Source organism: Arachis hypogaea, chromosome 17 (assembly GCF_003086295.3).
Source record: "Arachis hypogaea cultivar Tifrunner chromosome 17, arahy.Tifrunner.gnm2.J5K5, whole genome shotgun sequence".
NCBI classification, from domain to species: Eukaryota; Viridiplantae; Streptophyta; class Magnoliopsida; order Fabales; family Fabaceae; genus Arachis; species Arachis hypogaea.
In genome coordinates this window covers 42,701,127-42,711,209 of record NC_092052.1, presented here as the reverse complement: position 1 = coordinate 42,711,209, position 10,083 = coordinate 42,701,127, and positions in this window count along the sequence as shown.

The window sequence follows — 10,083 nt, the reverse complement described above, 5'->3', positions numbered from 1 at the left end:
TTTTAAAGCCCACAAACGCAGGTTGTGTTTTGAGAGTGTCAAAAATCTTTTCTTGAAGGCCTCAAAACGCAGGTTGCGTTTTATACACAAAATAATATTTTAATAGAGAGCCTTGCCTATAAATACGAAACGCAATTTCATCCTTCTTCACTTCTCCTCTTACTCTTTCTTGCATATAGTTCATAGTTGTGAGTTTTTGGCAATTAGTTGTGTCAAAAAAGTCGGATTAGGTGAGGTTGAGGTTATGGAAGGTGTTGTAAATTTGCGAGTGTATTATAACGGTGAGATTATACCAAACACACATGAAGGAATGACTTTTGTTTGTGAATGTCCGTTATCATTTGCTATTCCATGCACCATGAGTTTTGTAGAGTTGCAAAATGGTCTTTGTGATAACATACAAAGTCACATTTCGAAAAGGGTGAGCAACATTTTATACAGGAACCCTTTACAAGTATTTGGTGGGCTGATACAGTTTCAAATAATGTCCATCACTAACGACGTAAGTATGTAACATATGTTCTGTATTTATCAACAAATGCGATTTCATGTGCTGATGATAGAGCTGTATGTTGAGTTTGAACAGCATAAGGGGATGGATGCGGTTCTCCACTAAAAACTGGTGACTACTGTCTGATCTACCCATGACGGACTCCCCATTAACCAAAAGGCCAAGAATATGTGTCACGTCTTCCAACGTCACCGTCACTTCGCCGACTGAAAGATGAAACGTGTGGGTTTCTGGCCTCCATCGTTCCACCAATGCACTCAGGAGTGCAAAATGGCCTCGCATTTCACTTACTCGCGAAACGTGTTGAAACCCAATAAGTACTAGTGACGCTACAGCTACCTCATTAAAGATCTCTGGAGGATCTAGTTTTCTGAGTAACAAATTTCTGATAGCCTGAAAAAAAAAATTATTAATATTGCTTTAGAACTATTAACAACAACTTTCACGACAATACTAATAATAATAATTTCTTAACAATAACAGTTAATAATATATCCTAACAACAACAACAACAACAACAACAACAACAACAACAATAATAATAATAATAATAATAGTTCATAACTAACAGTATAATAAAAAGTATTATTCCTATCATAGACATTATTATAAACATGTAACAATATACTAACCATAACTAAACCAATAACTACTCCCATAAACCGAAAACACTAATAATAATAATAATAACAACAATGTTACTAATAATAATAATAATAATAATAATAATAATAATAATAACTAAAATTTTCATGAACTGTGTTATTTTTGGTTTTTAAAAATAATACTCCATAAATAAAATATTAATAATAACCATTATTAATATATTTAAAATTATTAATAAAAACAAGATAACGATAATTTATTAAACAGTATTATTATTATCATGAATAATAATAATAAATTACTAAAAAATAATAATAAATTATTAAATAGTATTATTAATTATTAAAAAATAATAATAAATTATTATCATTATCATAAACAGTATTATAAAAAATAACAATATCCTAATCATAATAATAATTACTTAAATATAACAAAAATTCGAACAACAACAACATCAATAATAATAATAATAATAATAATAATAATAATAATAATAATAATAATAATAATAATAATAAATTACTAGTTAAAACATAAATAAATAAAATTCAAATAAATATATTTATTCATCATAAAATTTTAAAAAAATTTACTTATCCATTGAGGATAATCCAAATATTTAATATTGTGTTTTTTAGGATTAGTAAAATCACGAACAATTTTTCGTTATAAACTATCTGAAACCTACTCTTCTTCTTCCTCCCATAAGCTTTCTCAAACCCTTGCAACCCCTCTCTGAACAACCCTTGTAACCCCTGACCGTAAATTTCAACTCTTCCTTCTATCCATATGTGTTTTGCGTTATAAAGACCCGCTCAACACTCTCCTGCAACACGTGGCATTCATGCAGTCAAGGAGCCTGCCAAACGCAACCTGCGTTTTGTTCCTAACAACTGCCAAACACAACCTCTGTTTTGGGAGTTTCCAGGTGGTCAACACAACAGGTCTTGTCTGCATGCAGGGGGTAAAGACACGTTTCTAGACTTCTTTCTCCTTTCCTGCCAAAAGTAAGTTGCGTTTTGTAGCTGCATGCAACTTTTGCGTTTTTTGTTTCAGTCAAAACGTAACCTGCATTTTGCAGGTTACTGACTTTAGCAGATCCACATTTGTGGATTACACGCCATGCAACAATATAATATATTTAAAGTAGATCATCATTTTTACTTCTATTAATTAATTAATTAATTTCTGTCTTAAATTACGTTGTGTTATTCACTTATTATTTTAACAATTAAATTAATTAAATGTTAAAAAATTCAAACAACAATAAATTAAATATTTAATGTAATACTCAATATTTAGTCAGATCGAAAAACTAGATTATATATAAAGCAATTTTCTTTTTGAAAGGGTCTTGTCCATTCAAGTTTGGTGGTGGGGGTGGGGGGAGACTATGTGGAACATGAGACGATGGAGCCATTTGGTTGTGGATTCTCCAACAAAAACATTCACGCTTGGAAAGCTAATAACAACGCTCTCTCCATCCACCATTCACCACTAATTTTTTTATTTTCTTTACATAAACTTTTATAAGAATTTTTTTAATTAACTTTTTTTTTTGAATACCACAAACCAATGCAAAGTTAGACCAAAAGGCAAAGGGGGCACCCCCGGGGGAGTTTATCTTATTATATGCTGAAACAATACCCACTTTCTTATTAGGACTTTATTGTCCCACACAAACCCTTTTTTAATGTGCACATTTCCTTTCCCTCTAAAGAAGTATAAAAAAAAGTTGATTATATTAGAACTTTCAACCCCTCTCCTTATGCGTTTTAAAAAAGAAACAATTTCATCCCTACTACTTTATTTCTCTTTAACGTCAAAAAGTATGGAAGATGCTTAATTAAAATTGGGTACATTAAGTGATTATGTTAGTTTTGGTTAGATTTTAAAATTTTCCATCATCAATACACGTGTGACAAGCATGCTCAGCTTAGCTTGTGACTTCCACGACAATTTATTTATTTATTTAAATTGGTTTTCTCTCTCTTTATTTTACCCGTTCAATATTTCAAATAAATGGAGATATAATTTATTATGTAAGGTACTCATTCTTAGCGGTACATTGGATCCCCATTTCTCAATCGATATATAAACACAGCAATCATAAAAGTTCCTCATTTAATACACATTTATTTTCGGTTATATAAAAAATACAAAATTATTATTCACACACCACTCACAAAATTAAGAATCAATGTCATCATAATACTTTTCTACTTCTCTTATACGAATATAGTTTTAAATATCCAAATAAATACAACTATTAGATTACAAATCTATTAATATCAGACTTTTCTAAAATTCGATCAATTTTATTATCGAAATAATATGACATAATTCAAAATCAGATTAATAAAATTCATCATACATAAAAAATTATTCGAATTACACCCTGTGTAAACGAATGTCTCTTATATATATATATATATATGCACACTTTTCTCAATACAGTATAATTCAAGGATGTATAATTGCAAAGTTTTCTATTCAATTTGTACATCTTTGCTTAAATTGGAGATCAACAAATATAGCAGTAAAGAAGAACATATGGACACATGTGAACGGATACATGTGTGTCCCTTGGATTTCAAGAAAAGAGAATATACATGTAATAATCTTAAACATGTGATGTTAAAGGCAATAATATATGTATAACTTCACTATCTCTTGCTCCATGACTAAGGCAACGAAGTGGTGCGAGGGGATTTTTTTCTTTCTTTCTTGAATCATGTGGTTTTTGAAGTATTGGAGTAGAAGGGTGGTTTCTAATTATGCCAACCCCAACTATATACGTTACATTATTGATACACACTAAGAGTCCATCCAATGTTTGGTTATGTCAACCCATAAATAGTGGTTCCATTTTGTAACCAACTATATGCTTTATTTCTGCTAAGCATTAGAGGCATGATTCCAAGCACTACCTTATTTCTTACACATTTATACGCTACTTTGTTTCTTTTGACCTAAGAAAAGGGGAGTGGAACTGTGGAAATATAAAGGCAGATATAGGAGTTTACTCGACAAATAATGTCGCCAAAGTGACGGATTTGCAAATAATTTATTACTAATTTAAAAATGTTACCATCTCTAAGTTCATTCACACAAAAATATTTGATGCTTATTAATCAAAAGATTTGATAAAGGTATTTATCAAGCATGACTGAAATCAAAAACTAAGTTTTACATTTATTTTGAATAAAAACTTAAAGCTTTGTTAGTGAAGTTGATAAATAGCAATACCGGTAGATGATAAAAGAAGCATATACGAGTAGTTAGAAGCCACTATGCAAGCAGTAGTTAGACGGCAACCACTACAAAAAAAATGTTAAATACCATTAGATTTATTGGTGGGATAATAACAATAATATGCTGATAAATATATTACTGTCGAATTTATCGTCGAAAATAATCCAATGATATAATCTTCGCTGGTAATTACTGACAGAATTTGCAGCAAATTCTTTGCCCAAAATTAATTTAGTTCATGGTGGAAAATTTTCGCTAGTAATTTTGGTGCCACACTATATTGTTTTGTGTCGACTCACCGTTGGAGTTTTTTTCCGATAAATTCGATAATAAATTTAATTTTTTTATTTTTAAAATTTTTATAACACAATTAGTAGTCAAATTTATTTTTTTTTATTTTTTTAATTTTTACATCATTAGTAGTCAAATTCTAAATAATAGAAATCAAATAATACTTTTATTAAATATCAAGTGTACGTACAAAATAAAAAGTTAAATAAATAAAATACAATCAAATAGTCTAGAACAAAATTCTAATCACTACGGAGCCCGATAATCATTGTCATCATCCTCTGATCCTGCTGAGGCGGTGGATTAAGCGGTGATGTCGGTGTCCCACTAGCAGCACTGTTGTCACCAGTGCGCATCTGCTCGTGGTACACTACCATCTGTTGTTGCATCTGCTGAATCTGCTCTAACTCCTATCTAAGCTCCAACCTGAGAAAATCTGTGTCTAACACGCGTGCGAGGATCTCATTATACCTCTCCTCAGACGACTACAGTTGATGAGCTTGTTGGTGAAGGCTCTCGGTGAGATTATACTCCTGTATACATGCATTGTTATTTGGCGCGAACCTGTCAATGAAAAACTTAAGATTATCAAACACATATGTTGAAGAAGAATATCAAAATAGATTGCATTTAAAAGGCACAAAAATAGTACTCACACCGTCAAACCATCAAGCAAAATTGTTATCCATACAACGGACGATGGTGGAGGGGCATTTGGCTGGGATCAGTGAGAGGATTCTGCCACTGCGATATCTGTCTTTGGAGGTGGAGTTGTCGTCAAAGTAGTGGGTTGCTAAGCGAGTGGAGGTGGTGGAGGAGTACACTTTGGTAAAGTAGCCGGACGACTTCCTGGAAGCGAGAGTGGCACAGCAGAAAGAGCACGTAGTTGGTGTTAGAGACCATGATGAACGGCTGATCCTGTACAGCCATTGCCTGTGTCGTCCCAGGGGTAATCAGGGTAGAAGGTGATGACTGAAAAGTCCTATGGGTACCAGTAGAAATCCTCCTTCTATATTGACCATGAGGCTGATTTGTGACACCTCTACCTGTCATAATATCTGCAAAGACAAGGAGAGAGGGTTTTAAGAATTTATAGATAAAACAAATTAAAAATTAATACAATATTCATAACTATTAATACAATATTATACATTTCATGACTATTATTCATTCAATACCAAAAAGATTTTTGTTTTTAATTTCATCATTCAATTATATTTAGATTTTTTAAAAATCTCAAAGAGTTTTATCTATAATTAGAAGCCTCCTCCAAATATAATTTTTATTTTTTTTACAAACCAAACAAAGGTTTTAACGAAAATTTGGCAGAATTTTTCATTAATTCAGAGACCTCAACTAAAAAAATTTATCAAATTTTCACACAAAAAATAGTACACATTTGAGAAGGCACCACTAGGCAACCTTCTCTCACTTCCGTCCTAGAACTCTATCCTAGAAAAAATAACTCCGGCATAAAACTTAAATAATTCATTATATTCAGAGATAGAGAACCAACTTGATACGTGATCAACAGGATATTTTTTGCATTTTAGAGCTAAAAGGCAGAATGGTAATCTTATCGCGTTCAAAGATCTGAATACTAGAATAATTATAACCGGTCTTGGACATTACGGAGACTAAGAGTTCGTCTCAAAAACAGTAGTACTGAAATGGCAGCACTCATAAGGCCCATTGGGGTAAATAAGGACATCAAGAAGCGTAAGGATTTGTTTGAAATTCATTTAGAGGCATAAAATTAGTATTAAATTTGAAATTATTTAGTTTTGATTTGTTGTTAGGGTTGTTAAAAGATTTGATTTGGTTTTGATTTGTTTAGTAGTATTTATAGGTGTTTTAAATTTAAATCAAATTCGATCTAATTTAATAAGATCAAATCTGATTTAAATTAGTTATCATATCTTTTACGATCTTTTTATTTAAATTAGTTATCATATCTTTTAGTTATCATATATTTTAATTTTAGAGTTATATCTAGGAAGATTTGACCTACTTTTAGACTAATCTATTAGGGGTCTAATTAAATAGTTTTTGTGAAATAATTTATACAACTTTTTTATGAAGTGAGGTGGTGATTTGCTTTGCTTGTTGCACAAAAAAAAATTGAAGGTCTAGTAGGAAAAATTTTTTCGATGATCTAAGTTAGTAAGAATAGATTTTTTAGAAGTCTAGTGGAAAAATTCTTTATCTATCTTTCTGTGTTTCTGTTGTGTCTTTTCTTATTCCTTTTAATTTTGTCTGTATTTTCTTATCACAACTTGAGCATTACACGAACAACCCACAAAATATAAATGTAGAAATTATGAAAGAAGCGAACTCCAATGAATCTTAAAGGAAATAACAGTCTTAATAAAAAAATAACTTATTAAATTCATTAGGTGAAACTAATTCAAAAAGTCATTTAACTTAGAAAATCTAACAAACCTAATTGATAAAAATATATTAATTTAAACTACAAAACCTAATTCACCTAAATAAATTTAAGTTAAACATAATTTAAACTTCAAAACTTAAAAGTCATTTAACCATAACAACCTAAATTAACTGAATTAACCCTAACAAATCTAAATAAAATACGAATTTTAAACACAAATTCTAAAAAATTACAAATTTTAAATTTTAAATTTTTGTTTTAAAACCAAAATACCCTAATATAACCAGTAAATCAAAAAAATAAAACAAAATTTGAACATAAAATTTTCAAAAAAAATTAAAATTTCGAACAGAATTACATTTTAAAACAAAAAACAAATACAAAATTAATAAAATACATATATAATTCAAAAAAAAAAACTAAACCTAAAACTTGACCAATTGAAGAATGGAGAGGATTCACACTAACTTGGAAGAGGAACCCGAGGCAGCAACAACGATGGAACCCGAGGCAGCGCCGATGTGTTTGGATCTTTGGTGAGAAAGGGAGAGGAGAAGGACAAAATGGTGAGAGAGAAGAAGAGAGGGGAGGGCAAAGTTGTAAAAGTGAGGGGAAGGGTTTTTGGATTTGAATTTCATTCAATTTTACCATCGGATTTACCAGTAAATAAATTCGATGAATGTGCTGGTAATTGTCAAAAATGCCGCGTTTCATTAATTCACATTACCGTTGAAAATTTTTTACGGTAAATTTCCCGATAAAATTGGCACTTATAAATAAATTTTTGCGTCCCTTATTACCGTCGAATTTAGGGACAGATTATGGAATCCGATGCTAAGTATTTTGGGGACAAATTTACACTCGTAACCATCGAAAAATTCTTTGCTAAAATTGTCAGTAACAACCGTTGCTAAATCTGATGGTATTCAACATTTTTCTTGTAGTAAATTTGACCATGAATCGTATTAAAAGCAAATTAGGTACCATTAGAATAAAAGTAAGTCAAAACTAAATGAGAGATGACTATTCTCAATAGTAGTGGGTTAAATTTGGTGATAAAAACACCGAATTCTTTCATATACAATCCATTGTCCAACCAAATAAAGTTTAATAAGATTCATGGTTTATTTCGCAGTGTTGCCTCGTGGTCAACAAACAACAATCTGCTACAACATGATACTAAGTCCTTTTTTCCAAAGTCATTTGGTCATAGGAGTATGTTAATATTGATTGTCTTATTGATGTGCACATTCTTTCCTTGAATCTAGAGGTTTGTAAGAACTTAAGTAGGTCATTCACCTTAGCAATAGTTGAAACAAATGTCAATAGTATGAGTCCTCTGAAGGCATATGTTCTGATGGTTTTCAAGCTTTCTACTTTAAAGAATATTACGAGATTTGTTGTTGGTTATGATGTGTGGTGATGAGTAAAAGTGATTTTAGAGGTGGCTTTGTGGATCATGCAATTACGGAAACTCTTATTTTTTTTCTTATTTCTAAAGTAGACATAACAACTTTCTTGAAAGAGTTATGGTCAATCAGTCTTTCCAGTATGATCTATAAAATTATTATCAGGGTTCTAGTTAATTAGCTTCGACCTTTTCTGTCTAACGTTGTTGGGCTTCTTCAAGGAGATTTCATACCTTGTAGAAGAACTTTGGATAATAATATCATAGCTCAAGATACCATACATTTTATGAAGTACAGCAAATCTCGTAAAGGGGTTCTAGGTTTTTGGAAATTTCTTAAACATACCCTTTGGGTCTTTTAGATTTTTAATAGCCTTTATATATGTAATCATGAACTATGTCCACTCCCCTTTTTAGTTATTCTTTGGAATGAGACTAAGCTTAACAGTTTTTCTCCTTATCAAGGTCTTCAATAGTGAAATCTAATATCACGATACATATTTATTCTATGTATGGAAAGACTAAGTATGTATATCACCTATCAAGTGATGGATGGAATGTGGGAACTAGTAATGGGTTCTAGAGGGAGTCTTGTGTATTCCATCTAATGTTTGCTGATGACCTTTTACTTTTCTGCAAAGATAAGAAGTTTCAGGTCCAATGGGTGTTGAGCTTTGTAAATAGCTTTCGTATGGAGTTTGCAATAATGATGATTAATGTGGATAAGTCCAAAAGCGATATGTTCTTTTAATATAACTAAAAGAAGACAGGAGATGTTCACTTATATTTCTAATATTAATTTCACTAAAAATATTTGCAAATATCTTTGGGTGAATCTTGCACATTCTCATGTTAGCAAATTATCTTTTCAAGGGATCTTGGATGGAAAAATAAACTTTTAAATAAGGCTGGTAGAATTTGCCTGATTAAATCTATTGCTTTATTTATTCTGTAATACCACAAAAACCCATTTGTTAATTAATGTGGGTTGGTAGATTAGTAATTGAGAAAATATATTCTAATTATGCGATAAACAAAATATTTATGAAATTAGGCTTTGGATGTGGCCTAAGAACTGACATTAAAAACAGACCTAAGAAACACTCTCATTTAACCTAGCCACTCTCACATAAGTAAAACAAAATACAAGCTCCTCTAAATGGGATAGGAATTTCAGCAAAAGGGATAGAGAGAGAGGAGGAGAAATAAAGCTCTCTCACTTCATCATACAACCTCCATCTTGAGAACTTTCACTATTATTTTTATTTTTCTCAAAGAATCCTCCATTAGGCAAGTTTTTATGAAGCCTTTACTTTATATGTTCTTTCAAAACTTTTGTGAAAGACCTTGTCCTAGCAACTATAGTGTATAAATTAGTTTCTTGAAGAAAACATGAGTTAAAATCTATGTTCTTTTGATTTTAGGTCATTAAGAAACAAAGGATTCTATCTAAGAGGTACACCGAATGAGAAGTAATAGTTTGAAATTTCTTTATGAAAATTCTGAGGTGGTAATATTTTCACTAGATAGATTGTTGAGTTTAGTGTAGGTGTTGAAAGAAGGAATTGTCTATGGTGGAGAAAGTACAAAGGAGTTCTTTAAGGTCATGATGGGAAT